We start from the raw sequence: 19719 nt of genomic DNA, 5'->3' as shown, positions 1-19719 counted from the left end.
TTAGCTGTGTCCCCTTGAATACACTATTTTACCTCTCTAAATCTTAGTCTCCTCATCTATAAAATGGGGAGAATAAAGTTACGTATAGTCTAGGGTTTTAGTGAGGAAGAAATGAGATAATAGATATAATGCATTTAGCACAGCACCTGGCCCAAAGTAGGTACTTAGGAAATACACACAACTGTACCTGAAAGAATCCCAAGTTCCTCTGTCCTTCAAACCACCACTTATGAATGCAACTTCAACTTAGCATTCCAGGGAACTCCAAAACTGTCTACAGACATGATAACTGGTGGACCAAAATTGGGGCTTTCCCAAGTTGTTATTTATCATTCTGGATCTCTCTGATTGCTTTCTTATGCTTTAAAAAGTCCAAGTCACATCTTGACATCCAGAAGCAATCAAATGTAGATTTAAAAGTATGCATGTGACATTAATATAACTTTCCCCAGATACATAGAGATAAGAAAACATGTCCATCACTCAGAATGGGAGTCATGTGCCTAGGGTGTCCTGTCTGCATCTCATTCGTAGTGCAGAATATTTGCTGGAGTAACAACTAAGGATTCTACTGGTGCATGCATATGTAAATTAAATCTCTAGCTGGCTGAAATACCTTGAGGGAGAAGAAATAACAGACACCATGTTATTCATGTCTGGCATTTATATTACATGTAGGCCCTATCTAGGCACAATTCTGGAACTCTATCAGGTGCAGTTTTTACATTATTGAAGGTATTTTCTCAGACCTCTTGTGTCCCATCTGGGAGCTCTATTCCAGGAGAGATATTAACAAGCAAAGCTTGTTTAATGAGCACATCTAGGAGACAGAAGAAGGGTTATTAAGCAGGAGCCCTTTTAGGAAGATACTCTTGTTGTTTAGGAAAATATTTTGATAAATAGCTTTCGTATGGAAGACTCTATGGGCATACCTTGAAAGGAGAGAGCACTGCATAAGTAATAAACAGAAATTTGAATATTGTTAGGAAAAAAAGAGTAGGAAATGGGGAGAGAATGAAGAGAGGGGAATGAGGGCAATATGCTAAAAGACATAATCCAAGGAAAAAGGGGGCAAATAATAAATTTCCACTGGCATAATGAATAAGAGATTTAAAGAATTATATCATCAAATCGTGTTTAACAGTGGAAATTGCCTCTATCATCACTATCAGTAAATTCTCTCATGCACCCAAGTATGACACCTGTGTGGTTTTAAGGTTTCAAGAGGATGAGCTTATGTCAAGATCATGATTGGGTAGAGAGTTGAGAAAATCCAAGACAAAGAAATGAGTAAGACAGTTCTATGGAACTAGAAACTCAAAGCCAGAGATTACCTTAAGAATATAAATTCCCAGGAATTCACAGAAACCTTGGGTTGGGCCCTGGATTTCCCACAGGATGTGGGATATAAGGTTCTAGCCAATTTTATTTAAATCTCAAAGGAAAGACTGTCCTGAATTGACATCTGGTTTATATGAGGAGTGATAGAAGTTATTGGACATATCTGTCCTGGAATGGAAGATACCGAGTGGATCTATGAACTGTAGTGCAGTATCTCAGGCAAAATAAAATAAAATTTAAAACAAACAAGCAAATTTATTCCATGCACTGCTGGAGGGGAGAACCAGAGCTAATGCCCTACGTTTATAGATCATTCACCTTAACATAAAAAAAAAAAAAAGAGAGACAGAGAGAATTTTCTAAGAATAAGAATTTTTCAACAATCGAGTGATTGGCTTATAAAAATGGTGAATTAGTTGCCTTTTCTCTTTGGAGGTTCCCTAAAAAAGGATTCCTTTAATGAGTCAGATTGGATTTGATGTCTTCTAACGTCCTTTAACTCTAACATTTGTGTGCTTACATTTTAACAAATACTTATTGGGTACAAATAATGTACCTGGCACTGTGTTAGGCACTGAGATACTATAATGATACAAATAACCCACCCAAGGGAAAAGTAGTTCAGTGGAGTCTATAATTCTATGACATGTCTCTGTCTATGTAGGCAACTAACAATACTGAGTACCTACCACAAGCCAGGTATATTACATAATTACCTTATCCAATCATCCTATCAACACTAATTACTATTTACCATTTTGGAGATGTAAACTATAAAGTCAGAAAGGTTAACAAGAAGTTATTCAATATGTGACTTTGGATGATCACACTTTATTTGCTTCCATTTCTTCATAGATATAATAATAACATTCAATGCTTAGAGTTCTTGTGATGAGTATAGCAAGCTAAAACATGTAAAGTGCTAACTTTAAAAAAAAGGAAGGGGGTTGCCTGAGTGGCTCAATCAGTTAAGTGTCTGACTTGTGATTTTTGGCTCAGGTCATGATCGCTCAGTTTGTGAGATTGAGACCTGTGTTAGATTGAGCCCTCTGCACTGACAGCACAGAGCCTGCTTGGGATTCTCTCTCTGCCCCTCCCCTGCTCTCTCTCTCCCTCAAAATAAATAAATAAATAAATAAATAAATAAATAAATAAACTTTAAAAATATACAAACAGAAAACCATTTAAAGTGCTTAGTAATTCAGTGATTCAGTAATAGCTGTATTACTGTCATTATTTCATAGCTTTCAGTAATGGGTCTGAGTGGAACACAGGATTGCTACTTTAAGAAAGCCTTAGACTCAGATAAATGGGGCAAGAGAGTTCAGTGTCCTTTTATTTCTCCTGACCGAGAAACCAAAAGCCGTTAGAACCCTTGGATAAGGAAGGAGACGCATCTGAATCTCCAAACTGATATCATCTCATTTCAAGTGTCACTAAACTCAGCAGTCACTCCTGCCAATGAAGAATTTTCAGCAGAAATACATCACAGGAGGAAACTAAATTACTCTATAGGCTTCATGACCTTTTGTTCATTCCATATTTTAAGAAATTAATGCATTTTCTTGTCTCTCCTACCTACCATGTAATCTTACAGAGTGTTAAGTAGATGAAGACTAGAAAGGCCAAAGGAGTTTATTTTCCAGCAAGATAGTGAATAAAACGCAAACAAGATAAAAAATACTAACCCATGTCCCTTCCATAATCAATGCATAATTGGTTGAAATGTTTAAGAAGCAAGAATGTATTGTAACTATTCTTTAATGATTTCTTCCCATCCATTTCTGATTATCTTAGCTACAAGGTTAATCTTGGACTGGAAAAATATTCTTTCCATTCACATACTTTGAAATTCTCAATAATTTGCCAATTATATGACTATTTTCCCTCCTGCCAGAGAGAGTTAATAGTTGTTGCATAGGTGTAACAATTAGTAAGACATTGTCCTTGCCAATGACAGAAGGACAATAATAGCTATTTTAAAAAGAGAGTTCATTATGTGTGAAACAGTTTGCTTAATATTTTATCAATGTATCATTTGGGCCTCACAGCCATACCATAATATCAGTATTTATGAACTCTTTATACACTTGAAAAAATAAAGTCTTGAGTATTGGTGGATTAGGTAGCTCAAGCTGATATTCTTGCTGAAGGCAATTTTAAAAATTTTAGAAGAAATATGTAAACCATCTTCCTCTAAAAGCATTAAAGAGGAATCAAGTTAGAGAGTGGAATTACTAAGCAAAGATATGGAGTAAAACAAACATCAGGAAAAGGGAGACTACATTTGGTTCCACTTTATCCCAGAGAACATTTACTAATATTACTAATATATATTTTATATATATCATATATATACTAATTACTAATAGTATATATACTAATTACTTAATTACTAATACTAATTACTAATAGTATATATACTAATATACTAATACTATATATATATACTATATATATATAGTATTAGTATATACTATATATATACTATATATATATAGTATTAGTATATACTATATATATACTATATATATATATATATATAGTATTAGTATATTATATATACTAATGCAGTAGAAGTAGATAAGAGGCTGAGCAATACTTTTCACAGCATCATACAGGTTCATGGAAATAAAAGTTGAAATCCCAGGCTTGCCAAACTTAGGGGTCCTAAGAAAACATGCTACATTAAGGACTAGAACCTGGAAGAACTAATGCAGAAATCACAGTCATATGAAATAATTTTAATTCACCTGGATGGCCAAGAAAAATTTCAAGCCCTGAAATTGGATTCAGATGATCCTATGATGCTAGTGACCCCAGGTATCTACAAAAAGCAAATGAGAACCCTGTCTTGACAAAGATAGGAACAGAATAGCCATAAAATTATTTTCAAAAATTAATTTTCATACACAATAGCCAGTATACAATGATAACCAGACTAATAGGAGACCAGACAACATAAAAGGAAACTAGTAAAAAAACTTAAATAGATAAATGCTCCAAATAGTGGAAATTCTAGGCACAAGTTATAAAAAGAATTAGCTTACTATTCTCACCTATATAAAAGTTGAACTTAGTATATTCAGCAAAGAACTAGAAATTATTAAATCTAGCTTTGCAGATTTAGAAAATAACTAGAAATTCTAGAATTAAAAAAGGAACACATTGGTTGGATTCAGTAGTTTATTAAATAGATCTAAAGAAAATAAGACTAGAAGAGAGGTCAGAAGAAATTATTCAGGAAGTATCACAGGGAGAAAAATGTATATAAAAACAGAGTAGAGTAAGTAGGATCCCAAAGGATACAATGAGGAGGTCTAACATACCTGTAACTGGAGAACCAGAAGGAGAAAAGAGAAGATGGAAGAAGGGATGATGACTGGGAATGGCCCAACATTGATGAAAGTACTGATCTACTGATTTGAGGTAACCTAACAAATAACAAGCATAACATAAAAATATACCTACACCTAAAAATATCATATAGAATTTTTTTAAAGAAAATATTTTTTAAAGTAGCTAAAAGAAAATGCAGATAACCTTCAAAGGAGTAACAATGAGAGTGACAGCTGACTTTCCACATCAGCAGGGAAAGCCAGCAGAGAGTGGAATGACAGCATTTTATTTGCTTTAAGAAAACAATTGACAGCAAAAAAATATTCTTCAATAATAAAGATGAGAGATGGTTGTTTTTTAGTCTCTCTGAATCACCCCATAAAAATATTCAGAGCAACGAAGATTGAAAAACTAAGAGACCAAGAATAATATCTATAAGAGAAATAGAGATTAAGGTATCTCCACCTATCCAAACATACATGATTTAGATGAATCATTGGACAGCAGCTACTGGACATTAATACTGTCAGCATGTATATGAATGGCAGCAGAGGGAAGCAACAGGGCATTTACTGTCCTGAAATAAGAACTATAAAATCCTTGACAGTTATTCTCTGAAAAGCATTAAGAGTCCAAACTGAGACTGAGGAGACAAAACTGGGAGGAACTTTTTTTTTACATTGCAGTTTACAATTGAGGGCAAGAGATCTGTAGGAAGGTGTGAATGGCTGAAGCAGCCAGGGCCTTACCAATTCTCAAAACTAACCACTCAAGTTTCCTTTCAGTATAAAACCCTCCACTGTAGGAAAAGGGCTAGAAAAAGAGTTAAAAATTGAGTAAGGCAGGGTCAATAGGGGCAAAGAAAAGAAAAGAGCCAGATAAAAGTGGAGAAGGGGGAAAATGCCAGGAGGTCTCATAAAATATGATGCCATATTTTTAAACACTTTACAAAAATAATAGAAGGACAAATTCTTGAGTAGCAAAGCTAGAAAAACTATTCACCCTCATTTCTGGAAGTCCAATAACACTAACTTTATGTGTAAAAAAAAAAAAAAGAAACTGAAAAGACCTTTGTGCATTACCCATTGGAAGATATGATGAGAAAAAAGAAAATGAGGAGCATAATAACATCCCACAGACATGAAAACCACACCAGAAATAAAGATAAAGATTTTAACCCACACCTAAAGATTGCAAAGTTATATATCAAACCAAGCTAAGAGAGATCAAGAAAATTGACAAAGATATAAAAAGATAATATACATCAGAAATTTAAAAACTTAGAAATGAAGTGATGGAATTCAGGAAAGAAAGAGAAAGAAAAGGAAAACAAATGTATTTCAGAAATGAAGATTAAACTAGAAGTAGCATAGGAATAAACAAAATAAATTATGACTTGGAAAGTGAAATGGAAAGAATAAAAAACTGAAATGAAGAGACTGAAATTAACTGAGAGACAATACAAGATAAAGAAGGTAGGCAAAGATCTCTGAATGCATAGTTGAAGTCTCTAAAAAATAAAGCAATGGAGAAAATATTGAATTACAATAAAAGAAAAATTTGTGGAATTTGAAAAGAAATGACATGAAAGTACATATTGAAACGATTCATCTCTTGGCTGGGAAAATCAAACCAGAACAACCAACACCAAACACATTCTAGAAAAAAAACAGTAGAACTTTATAGAAATGGAAAAAAAATCTTTTGGCTATACAGACGAAATTACCAAGTCGCTTATAAGAAAAAAAATCCTATAGTTATCTGATTTTTTAATAGCTATACATTATGCCAGAGGACAATGATGTAACATGTTTAAAATTCCTATGTAGGGAAATGTGGGCTGATCATTTAGTCATTCACACTGTATTTTAAGAATAAAGGCCCAAACAAACCATGAACATTAGGACTATTATTCTCATTAGCACGTGTGGAAGAAAGTATTAGATGAAAGGCTTCAGACAACCAAAGTGACTTTTCTAACATAATGTGAGAGTTATTGACATAATATAATTACACTTGATGGATAACCGCTCTCATCAGGAAAAAAAAAAAAAGCAATCAGTATCATGTGCCTCCTGATGAAAGGATTCAATAGCATATCTGAATAGTCTTGCCAAATGAATATGCATGCAATAAATCCATTAACTACTAAGTTGTGAGAAATAGAGGCAGAGAGGGACATGTTAAGCAACCCTCCAGGGATGCTATCAGCAAAACTAAGTTTATGGAGAAATTCTACAGGACAAATCACGATAGCTTCAAAAATTAAAATGCAATAAAAAAGAAGACATGAAGAGAAACTATAGGTGAAAATAATTTAAAATATTATTAAGAAGTTACCATGTATATAGATTTTATTAGAATTCCAATTCAAACAAACTGGAAAAAAAAAGATTAAATACAGTCATTTTCAGACCATAAAAAGTGATAGAATTCGCTGCCAGTGGATCTGCACTATAGGAAATACTAAATACTAAAGGGTGCTCTTAAGACAGAAGGAAAGTGAGGTGCAGGAAGGAACAAGGAGCAATTAAAATGCTCAATATGGGAAATAATCTGAATGAAATGACTAAGCAAAGTAAAATTAACAAAGGTGATACAAAAATCAACTGCATTTCTAAATTCAAGTGGCAGTTTGAAAATAAATTTTATGAACAGAAACCATTCATAATAGATTCAAAATATCAGATTCCTAGGAATTAATCTAACAAAATCTGTGAAAAACTTCCTACTAGAGTATAATAGAATATAATGATAAAATTTTTAAAGTCCTAAACAGACAGATATATCTTGATTGTAAAGTAGAAGACTCATTATTGCAAAGTATTCAATACTCTCCAGATTGATTCTGCTTTCAAATCAATCCCAAATTTTTTTCTGTGGAATTTTGCAATATGATTTCAAAATAGAAATGTCAACATATAAGAATAGCAAAGACGATTTAAATAGAGAAAACAAGGTGGGGAGACTTGCTGTACTAGATATCAAGACTTATTATAAAGTTATAATAATTAAAACAATATTTTATTAGTATTAGTTTAGACAAATACATCAATAATGCACAATAGAAGCACATCTACACAATAAAGGGACACTTGATTTATCCTAAAATGTCACTGTGGAGAAGTAAGGTAAGGATGGTCTTTTTAATAAACAGTGCTGGGATAATTATGTATGCACATGGGAAAAAAATAAATTTGACTACTATCTTAACACCATAAACAACAACAACAACAAAAAAGAAAACAATTCTAGGTGGATTACAGACTTAAATATGAGAAGGAAACAATAACATTTTAGATTATAATAGAGAAGACTATCTTTATGACTTTAGTTTGAGACAAAAGTTCCTAACTATGATGTAAAAAGCATGACATTGATCAATTTGACCACATTCAAATTAAGATCTTCATATCTTCAAAATGTATTAGTAAGCAAATAAAAAGGCATACCACAGAGTGTGAATAGAGAGTAGCAAAACATATAACCCCAAAGGGGCTCATATTCAGAAGATATAAAGAATTCTTATAAGTTGATAAAATTATTATGGACAATCCAGCAGAAAAACAGGCAAAGAAAGAAAAGTTTTAATGAAAGGAAAATGGAGCAAAGACTCTAACAGGTCCTTCAGAAGGGAGAAAATCCAATAATTCATAAGCATAAATAAAGGTACAAAATCTATCAATAATCAAGAAAAGGAAAATTAAAACCAAAATAAAATATTATCACGCACCTAGTCTAATGGCTGAAACTTCAAAGGATGGATAATATCGAGTGTTGGTAAGGATGGAAAGTAATGGGATTCTCATACACTGATAGAATTATAATTTGGTACACTTCGGAAATACTTTTGTATTTCTACTAAATTTGAAGATAAAGGTAGAGTGTTTGCTTTGGCAGCACATACACTAAAATTGAAGATAAAGGTAGAAAGAGAATCAAACCAAGGAGGAAATCATGTTCAGCCCAATTAGTGCAGCAAGCTTCACAGAAGTTATGTAACTTGTCATAAATCCAAAAGACCCTGGCTTTTTAGATTCTAAAATCTTTCAGGGCTAGATATATGTGGTCATCCTGACCTAGAAGGCCAGATATAGTGCCAGTGCTGTACCTGGTAATCAGGAGACACAGCCTCTCCAGCCCTCTCTGGAATAGAGAGGTCTAATTTCTGGAACAAGATGCCTGAGGAACAACCATTTCAGACCTGAGTGCCCAAGTTCTTCACAGACAGGAAATCATAGCTGCTAGAAGTCAACTTTGAAGGATTCACAGTCACAAAATTGTTCTCATTAAACAACAGCTTAATGAGTTTAATGAATGAGCCCATAAGGATTAAATTTTTCTGCAATGTGCAGATGGGCTCAAAGAGCAAGAAAAAAACACATGCAAATAACCATCTCTAGAGAATTGATCAAATTCTGTGGGATTAGAGGGAGGAGACTGGGAATATGATTCCATCTAAAAACAAATCTGCATGTCCCCATCCCAGCTCTCTTTCCATCCCCCACTCTCAGCCTGAAACCCCGCCTCCCCTCCCCCCCCCACCAAACTTCATGTTTCTTCACAGGAGCCTGAGCCTTCTGCATCTTCCATCTGGCACACAGAGAAGTGACTTACAGCAATAAATACCAAGAAGAAAGAAGCCCTTCATGAATAAAAGAGGAGTGAGACTGCCATGAAGCACACAACTCGCCTTCCTACAAAGCAAATAAATAAAGCAATGCCAACAACTTAAGAGTGATGTGCCTCCATTCCACACTCCATCATGTGCCCTGGTTGGTGTCTTCACTGCATCTAACAGCATGACAAGGCAGTCACTCACTAGGTCCTGTCTCTCAGGGCAGGCAGAGACTTGGTGTAACTTTTGGAAACTTCCTTGTTGGGTCCCAACACTGGTACAGTTGGCCTAGCTCCTGTGAAAAGAAACACTATCTGGAAGTTGCACAATGCAGCTGGGTTGGAGGGTTCCATCTTGATTTTCTTATAGTCATTAGATCTCTGGGCACTTCTGGGTCTGTTTATCTCCTGAGCAGCCTCTACAGTTCTTTTCAAATTATAGAGCACTTAAGAAAGAACAGTTCTAACAGATTTTCTGACGGGTCGTGCTGACATGACCTAGACTCGGTGCCCTCTCTCAGGAAGCAGACTAGCTGGAGAAAGTCCACATTAATACATGAATGCCATCTTGAGACATCAGTATTACAATGGAGGAAGATTAAAAGGTACTAGGGAATGGATAAATTCTACCTGGGAGAGTAAGGAAGTTCCTAGAAGAGACAGCATCTAAATTGGATTTGGGATGGAACTGGAGAGTGTTATGCTAAGTGAGATAAGTCATACAGAGAAAGACAGATACCATATGTTTTCACTCTTATGTGGATCCTGAGAAACTTAACAGAAGACCATGGGGGAGGGGAAGGAAAAAAAAAGTTAGAGAGGGAGAGAGCCAAACCATAAGAGACTCTGAAAAACTGAGAATAAACTGAGGGTTGATGGGGGGTGGGAGGGAGGGCAGGGTGGGTGATGGGCATTGAGGAGGGCACCTGTTGGGATGACCACTGCGTGTTGTATGGAAACCAATTTGACAATAAATTTCACATTAAAAATAATTAATATTAATTAATATTAAAGATTCTGAAAAGGAAAAAAAATAAATTGGATTTTGAAGGATGATTTGGTATCTACAAAGAACACAGGGGAAGGGCCAACCAGACAGAGGCATAGAATATGTGAAGACATGGAGTACTAATATTAATCCTAATACTAATCCCAATTCCAATTTGCATTGCTAATCCTAATATTCCATTTATTGAGGATTACTGTGAGTGAGGTGCTGTACCAAGGTCTTTGTTTCATTTAAATCCTATAAAAGCCTTACAAAGTAGAAATTATTATTATCATCCCTATTTACATATAAGGATGTGTGATTAGAGAATTCATATTGCTGGTACTTGAAGGAAACTACATAGTGAAGTATATGTTTGGCCACTAAATTATCCTGTCCTTTGGGATGTAGGCAGCCCAGTCAAGAATGGAGTTAAAATTCATAAGAAAGATAATCCAAAATTGTAGAATCTTGCTGCCTCTTATAGGACACCAAAGATATTAGAAGAGAGAGATGTGTGAATGGCTCTTTAAAATTTTTTAATGTTGATTTATTTTTGAGAGACAGAACGCAAGCAGGGGAGGGGCAGAGAGAGAGAGAGGGAGACACAGAATCCAAAGCAGGCTCCAGGCTGTGAGCTGTCAGCACAGAGCCCAACACAGGGCTCAAACTCAAGAACCGTGAGATCATGACCTGAGCTCATGTTGGACACTTAATCAACTGAGCCACCCAGGCGTCTCGTGAATGCTTTAAATGGGCATCAGTACTTGTGAAGAAATTCTTCCTTAGAGGAAAGAACCAAATACAGGTGTGTAAAATCATACTGGGCATGGATAGAGCAAGCAAAGATAGGTTCATGCAGTCCTAGAAAACTAGACCTCATAGGATCAGATCAGTGGCAGCTGAAATGCTACTTTACAAATCAGACAGGAATCTTCTTTAGCTTTTGTATACAACTAAAAATAACTCCAGGAATGATTTTGGTAAGCTCCTAGATAAAAAGAAGTATGTTTGGGATATACAGCTGGCATCAAGAACATCAATTTCTACCTGGGCCCCAGGTAGCCTGGTCCTTGACGACCTGTCCCATGATGACAGCCATGAAAAAATGAGACTGGGAAAGGTAGGCTTCCGAGAATTCTAGAGGATAAGGTGTGTCTTCGGTTTAGGATATTTATATACACTTATTTTTTAATACTTAATAGCTAAAACAGTAACAGTAATAATACTAGCCATCGCTTACTGGAAGCTGACAACATACTGAACACAGCCTGCCATGCTCACTGACACTCCCACCAATCATATGGGGTTGTTTTACAAGGTCCAACAGTCAATATAGGTGGAGGAAAGGGGCTCAAGCCCTGGCTCCTAGACTCCAAATCCTACTCTCTTCACCTCAGTGTTAAGGGAAAGTGTGAGAACAGAAAGTGTGTCCTGGAGATAATCAACAGCCTTGGCCTGCAGGGATTCCAGGAAGCTGAGTTGGGAGCAAAGAGAGACTTTACACAGTTGCTAACCACATCTGTCACTTTGTGGGTGTCGGCACAGAGAGCATTTACTCTGCAGTCCATGGGGGAATTTGAATGGAATTCCTCATAGGATTCCCAACCCATCTCCAAAGCAATAAGTCTTGGAACAATAAGACACTCTCCAGAGTGCTCTGCATGTCCAAGATCTTACAATGGCATAAGCTGATTTAATCACACAATGGTCACATTTGGCTACAGCAGAGAGATGCTCACAAGTTTGTCATTAGGCAGGAAGCAGCCAGATTTGCTCATGAAACTCTGTTCTTTGTAACAAAGGATGGCAAAAAGAGAGGATCCATTTCTGGATTCCTAATAGAGACACATTGACTTAACCCCTGGGGATGTTTTGAAGAAAGGGGAGCTTGGTTCTTCTGGTTCAGTTCCTGAGTCCATCTCTAGAAGGGAAAGATGTGAAGACAAAGCCAAGTGGATCTCAGAGGAGTCTCTGACTCCCCTGGACCTTGCATTAGGATGAACAGAAGCTCTCCTTTCCATGGTAAGCTCCTGCTGCTCCCAAAGGTTGTAGAAACAAGTTGTGACCCCAGAGGTCCCCTGATAGAATCTCTTGAACCTCCGTGGTCCTGGTTAGGGACCCTTCCTCTGCACACCCAGAGTTACCCATAGCAAACATAGCAGGTTTATATGAATCAGCAGCTCAGGACATTAGTCAAACTGCTTGAGTTCAAATCCCAACTCTGCCATTTACTGTTACCATGGACAAGTTACTTAATATGTCTGTGCTTCAGGTTCCTCATCTGTGAGGATGGTGACTTTATTTTATTCTTAAATAAATAGATGAGATGATAAAACTATGCACCTTGTAGGCTTGTATGAGGATTAAATTATATAGTACATGTAAAGTGCTTACATCAATATCTGGCACATTCAACACTCAATAAGTATGAGCTACCATTATTCTTATCATTTGTTATGGTCACTTTATATTTACACACCAATTTTTCCCATTGATCTGTGAACATCTTCAGTATAGGGTATCACCATCTAGTATAGAACCTAGCATATGACAGACACTCAACGAAGTTTGTTGAATTAAAGAGCATCTCATTCATTCATTCTTACTGAAAAATAATACTAAATTTATTCAAAAAGTGCCTGAGGAATAGAAGTATGATAGCAACCCAGGGCATGATACATTCCCCTTCTCTCCCCCATCATATGGGGACCAGACTGGGGAGGAAACTTTCATTTTAAAACATCAGGAAAGTCACACCATTGCCACCTATGGTCAACCCAGATGGAGGTTTTGATTTTAGAAGACTTTCTTCTTCTTTCTTTCTTTCTTTCTTTTTTTTAATTCAAGTTAGTTAACATATAGTATAGCATTGATTTCAGGAGTACTGATGAATCACTTACATATAATAACCAGTGCTCATCCCAACAAGTACCCTCCTTAATGCTCATCACCCATTTAGCCCATCCTCCCACCCACAGATGACTATTTTTGTATAATGCTCCCAGTATTCTTACCTTGTTCCATAAAATAGAAACTCCTCATTTTTCCAAAATACTTGAAAGACAACAGGTTCTTCTCCTTTTAAGTCCCTCTCTGCCCCTTGCCAATGAGGAAGGAATGGTCTGACTCATGAAATAGAAAACAGAGCAAAACTTGCAGAGGCTCATCCCCTTCTGGTTTGGCTCCCTGGGACCTGCCCACAGAACATGAGTGTTCCTTGCTTTCCTACAGTCCCATGGAATGTAAACTCACCTGAGCAGGGCTTCTCCTCCATACATGTGGGTGGGCATATAATTAATTTCAGGTGGAAAGGGAGAAGTCCATTCTCCGGGGAGGTCATCATATTGATGCCAAGCTTACTGTGGACACCCGATTGGCATAGCGCACTGCAGCACAGAACTCCTGGGCTCAAGCTATCCTTCTGCCGCAGCCTCCCAAGTAGCTGGGACTACAGGCATGTGCCACTGCACCCAGGGAGAAGTCTATTCTCAATAGGCAATAAAAGTAAAATCTTGATTCCTCTCTGTCTTCTATATCTATTTCCCCAAGAGGTTCCAAAGTCGTGTGTCAGGGGGTGGGGCACTGAAAACTGACTTCTCTAAAACAACATAGCATGTCTACCATTCAGTAATCCAAAGGTAATAGTTAGAGAAAGGTGAGGAATTCTGAAGCTACTAATGTAAGAAAAGTCAAATTTGAAGATAGATCTCCTTTGAAAAGTAATTAGTGATATAATATACAAAAATCAATCTTCTAACACTGACATTTATACAAGGGTTATTCTATCAGTTAGGACCCCAGGGGCACACTCATTTAATAAGGTTTATTTACAAAGAAACTAACTGCAAACCTGTGGGTGAAATGTAGAAAAGTCCCACCAAGTCACTTCCTTCTTACCTTCCATTCCTTTTCTTTCCCACAATTTGGAACATAGCTGGTGGATGATGCTAGAAAATGTGGCTTTGTCTACTTACTCCTTTAATAGATATAGCTAGGTCTGCAGAGAAGATCCCTAATTTATTAACACCACAATCTGTATGGCCAGGGATGACCAGCCTGTCCAAAAAGAGCAAGGCCTCTGTGAGTAGCATAAGGAGGCAGAAAGAGAAGGAAGACTATACCTGGGGCCTGATGTTGCTAACTCACCCACTAGCATCAGGTGGCCCAGTGAATGTTCTTTATTCTATCAATCGAATTACTAGCACTTCTTTGGGAAGGATAGAATATATAAGTGGAGATGGGAAGAAGGATGCAGTTTTCTCCCTTCCAGACTTAGGTAGAATTGTGGAGGGAAAGGACAGAAAATCAACTTCCCTATACAAAGGACTTTTCTCAATTTAGGCTGTCCCAAACAAACCTATGCCATTTATGAATGACCTAATCTTGAAAAGATCATTCACTGAAGTTAAAACTGACCCTGGGTTGTGTATAGGTGAGGGATGGTGTGTCTACACATTAAATGCACTTACTCAGTCAATGAACATAGCTTGAGAGAGAGCCCTGATGGAGACAGCCAAGTCATCATTTCCTGTATTCACAGGACCATGGAAAAAGACAGAAAAAAGAATTCCCAGCCCTATCATTACAGTGGTATACAGCTCAGAGATACTCCCCTACCCACATAGGAGAAAATGTCTACCCATCCCAGATGTGTCACTTCATTTAAACCTAAAAGATCGCTGGGAAAATAACATCACAATTAAACTTGAAAACTCCTCAAGGTCCTGGTAGGAAGTTCTTCCAGTTGTCCTATCTCTCCCCCACCCTCATTGCACTTGGAATCCATTTTATTTCTTTAGGTCATATGACAGACTTTGTTAAGTCATTCCTTAGCTTTTATTTCTGTCACTAGGTAACCACAATCAGCAGGATTTCTTCATATCCTGCCTGTCAATAATTAATCAACCTCTCTTGAGAGCTCTAAAGATCTCTGATAAGGTTAAGTGATGATATCCAGAGTCAATCTTGTCTAATAATCAGGTCTAATGTTTGCCTAACCTCCTTCTCATGATGAGAAGCTGTTCCTGCTGAAGTGTGTACATCTGAATTAGTTTTCACATTAAAAAAAATCTAGAGACCTATTTTATATGATTAGTTCAGCTATACTACCTGTGACCTACTTATTTGTTGGACCATTCAAGACTATAACCATGCTGGGCCTTCCAATCTCATGACTAATTGTAAGAGATGTTCAGACCACTTACATGGAGGCTTGTGGCATTTTAGTTTTTATAGACATACTGAATCACTGCCACACATTTAGGCATCAGCATCACAATTTTAAAATGACACACTACATTTGATACAGAAGATGAGTCTCTGAAAAGCCAGGAATATGCAGAATTTTTGTAAACCAGAATTAACTTCCCATATGTATTGTCAATTACATTTTAACATCCTCAATTTCTGATTCAATATGTCAGTCTTGGGTTTATCTCTAAATTCCCACCCCATCCCATCCCTAGACAATTTTTGGATGACAACAACAACAACGACAAAAATCCAAGCTTTAAGGAACTAGTGATGGCCTCTATTTAAGAGATTACTTTAATAAAGAACAATTTAAACATAAAAATGAAAATAGAAATCTCCTATTACAGCGATTCCCATACTTTGGGATTTTACTGGGTTGTAAAATGGACCAAAGTTAAAAACAGAATTACCATATGACTCTACTACTCCACTACTAAGTATTTCCCTCAAAGAAAACAAAAGCATTAGTTTGAAAATATATATTCATCCCTGTATTTAGAACAGCATTACAATAGCTAAGATATGGAAGCAACCCAAAGGTCTATCAATATATGAATGGATAAGGAAGATGTGGTATATATGTAATGGAATATTATTCAGCCATAAAAAAGAATTGTATCTTGCCATTTGCAACAAAAGGGATGGATCTAGAATGTATAATGCTAAGTGAAATAGGTCAGTCAGATAAAGAAAAATATCATATGATTTCACTCATATGTGGGATTTAAGGAACAAAACAAGCAAAGAAAAAAAGATACAAGAAAAAAAAAAACCCAGACCCTTATATGTAGAAAACAAACTGGTGGTTGCCTAGAAAAGAGGTGGGTGGAGTATGGGTAAAATAAATGAAGGAGATTGAGTACATTTAATATGATGAGCACTGAGAAATGTACAGAATTGTTGATATTGTACACCTGAAAATAATATAATACTGTATATTAATTATACTGGAATTAAAAAAAATTACAAAATTTAAAAAGTAAATAAAAATAAATTTAAGACAAAATGGCCCAAAGTATTTTAGGAATTGACAAGACTGTCAACACTTTAGTTTACCAAGTAATGACATTATAAAAAATTTTAAATGAATACCATTTAGAATCACCATTACTTATTACAGGAGGGACATTTGAACACCAAAATGCAAAAAGGCCATAAACTAGCAAAGAATTAACAACAGTTGGCAGTGATGTACTGATTTTCAAATAGATTTTTTACATCAAATTTTATTTATGTATTTATTTTTTATTTTGTTTTTTTATTCAAGTATAATTAACATACAGTGTTATATTAGATTGGAGTATATAGTACAATACAATGATTCTTTAAACACCTTTTAAATATTGAAGAATTTCAGGATATGTTCTAAATTTGTGGTGTTATTTTGCATGTTATTTTTGGTACAAGTTTGGTCAAGTTAGAAATGTACATTCACCAGGAGAACACAAATTAAAGTTCAAACATTCATTTTTTTAAAAATTTATCATGGACTTTATTTAAAATCCAGGTTGACTTAAGCATGTGCACACAAATGGAAACAATATAACTAATACCATTTCTTTCAGTAAAGACTGTGTTAGATTGAATTGTATCACCCAAAGAAATATGCTGAAGTCTCAACTCCTAGAACCTGAGAATATGATTTTTTTTTTTGGAAATAGTTCTGTAGATGCAATCAAGTTATGATGAGGTCATAATGGCTTACAGTGGGCCCTAGTCCAGGGATTGGTATCTTTATGAGAAGAAGGAGAACATCACAGATACAGAGACACACACAGAAGGAAGATGGCCATGTGAAGATGGAGGCAAACCAAGAAATGCCAAGGATTGCCAGGAACCAGCAGAGGCTAGGAAGAGGCAAGGAAGGATTTCCCCTCAGGAGCTTCAGAGGGAGGTTGGCCCTGTCAACACCTTAATTTTGGACTTTTGGCCTCCAGAACTGTGAGACAATAAATTTCTGTTATTTTAAACTACCCAGTTTGTGGTATTTTGTTACAGCAGCCCTAGGAAAACTAATACAGAGCCTATTGTGGGTAAAGTGAAAGAAGCCAAGGAAAAATATCTCCTCTCCTCCTTGTTTTTGGCTCTGCTGTCTTGCTACATGGCCAAAGAAAGGGCAGGGGAGGTGACAGACGATCTGCACATCAGAGGCTATAGAAAAATATGCTCCATTCAGCAGTTGCTCATTTGAGGGCTGTGGTTCTCAGGGCCTTTGCCACTCACAAGAATAGTCAAAAATTTATGTAAAAGTATGGCCACACATTCTGTCCCAGATCAGCATTGGTCATCATAGTTTTCCCAATTGATAAAAAAAAAATGTTTAAAGCAACTATGACAAAGTAGCAAGAACACTGTGCTTTTGTACATTCTCATTTTCATATAATAGGTTTTCTTGGAGCAAGGTTAAATCTTGAGCTGAAGCATCCATTGCCCACAAAGTCTCTTCTAGAAGCTGAAGTCCAAATGGCCAAGTCTGAGGAGAAAGCTCTGGGTCTTTGGCCTTCTGAGTGAAGAATTATCTTCCTCTGCTTCTCTAGCTAACCCAGAATTTCCTGTAGGGCCCAGCTGTCCCAGTGGAGATTGGGCAAGTGTCTCTAGGGGAACAACTGTCCAGGCCACTCAAAGCACTTAAACAAACCTATGAGAGCAGCTCTTAAACCAAACACAAGAGTCCCCATCTGTGTTTGCCCTCCACCACTCTTGTTTGCAAGCCTAGGGAGGGCAATGTCTTCCCAATGGCTCCTGGGTTATGGAATGTATTTAAATGCCTTGTTCAAAATCCTCATCCACCCCTCTCAAATTTGACAATTGTTTAAGCATTATTGCTTGAATGGATGCAGATGTTCAGCTCATCTCATGTTGGGAGGAGTGTTTCTTTAGAAGAAAAGGGGAAATTGTCTTTTTTCTTCTTTCTTTTTCTTTTCTTTTTTTTCCAGACACATATTTTATCTTTATGTTTGTATCAAGGATTGCCAAGAGATGCATCTGGTCCCCAAATCAAGAATCTCACACTCCTCCTCCCAACTCACAGCTTTCCAAGCGCCTTTCTTTGTGATCTCTGCCCAAATAAGCTGTAGGCAGAGCTCACTGGACAGATGACCCACGCCTCGTGGAAAAAAAGAATCACTTTCTCATCAATGCTAGGAAGCCTGGCACCTATGACATTTTTCATTTTGCTCCCCACCCCCACCTTTTACTTTTTTTGTGAAATTCATTTTCTGATTAATATTTTCAGCAGCTAGAGCAAATGCCAGTTTAATTAAATTTCCACACCATCCCCCCTTTATCCAATTAGTGGGTTCACTGGCTCCTCAACAACCTTCAGCGTCTGCATTTTCAGTGAATGCTCAGTTGCTTCTGGCCTCGCCAAAAAAATCTGTTACATATTAAGTTATAATAAGATATAGGCAATTATAGTAGCAGCAGGACAAATAGATTTGTATGGTTCATTACAAGGGATTTCTGGAGCATACGTATTGTAAATAACCAGTTTCTGGGTCAAAGCATATTTTCAAGGGGGGGGGGGGAAGCAAGGGAAAGGGAGGGGAGGCCATTATCAGTTTTTATAAGAAAATTCTGGATATAAGGAAATCCTACCACTTCAGTAGCTCTCTGTTATTTAGATGAGCAAAGTTTCAACATGTGAACCACAAACAGAAGTGAAAGATAAAAGGACTTTACATAGAGAAGTGGTGGGACCTGTTTTTCATTTTTAGAAAGAAAGAGTAATACCATTGTCATGGCTTTGGAACAGACTGAATAAGCAAGGGGAATGAACTAACACCAGAGGAGCATCTGACATGTGACCAGCCATGTGCTACACACTTGGCATACATTATCTCATTTAAAACTCATGACAACCATGAGAAATATCAGGTTGAGACACTAAACTGACAATTTCACAGAGTTCACCCTAACAGCTATTGGTTTACAAAGGAGAAAAGTGAGGCTTAAGAAGTGATAACTGTTCAAATTCACTCAAGGTCTGTCTGGCTATTTCCATGATACCATACCAGGCAGAGAGGTCCAGCGTCAACACATCAACAAAGTGGAAGAGTCTTTCTGCCTTCATAGTTTTAGAAATACCAGAGAAGTCCCTCTCTTAAATTAATTAATATATTAGATGATGATCTTATGCTTGAAATTTAGCAGGTTTTGATAATAGATTAAAGGAATGG

At 36.6% G+C, this 19719-nt stretch overlaps 1 long non-coding RNA gene across 1 annotated transcript in view; it reads left to right on the top strand.

The window, feature by feature from the left end:
* The window catches only part of LOC125173712 (uncharacterized), a 95743-nt gene extending 86345 nt beyond the window's left edge, over positions 1-9398 (top strand). Inside the window, exon 3 of the long non-coding RNA XR_007155129.1 lies at positions 9248-9398. This is a non-coding gene — a long non-coding RNA (uncharacterized LOC125173712). The remainder of the gene's footprint in view (positions 1-9247) is intronic.
* Positions 9399-19719: the final 10321 nt, after the last annotated feature.

The sequence above is a fragment of the Prionailurus viverrinus genome, chromosome A1 (assembly GCF_022837055.1).
Source record: "Prionailurus viverrinus isolate Anna chromosome A1, UM_Priviv_1.0, whole genome shotgun sequence".
NCBI classification, from domain to species: domain Eukaryota; kingdom Metazoa; phylum Chordata; class Mammalia; order Carnivora; family Felidae; genus Prionailurus; species Prionailurus viverrinus.
The sequence above is the reverse complement of the archived record's forward strand: the minus strand, read 5'-3'. Positions and strand labels throughout refer to the sequence as shown.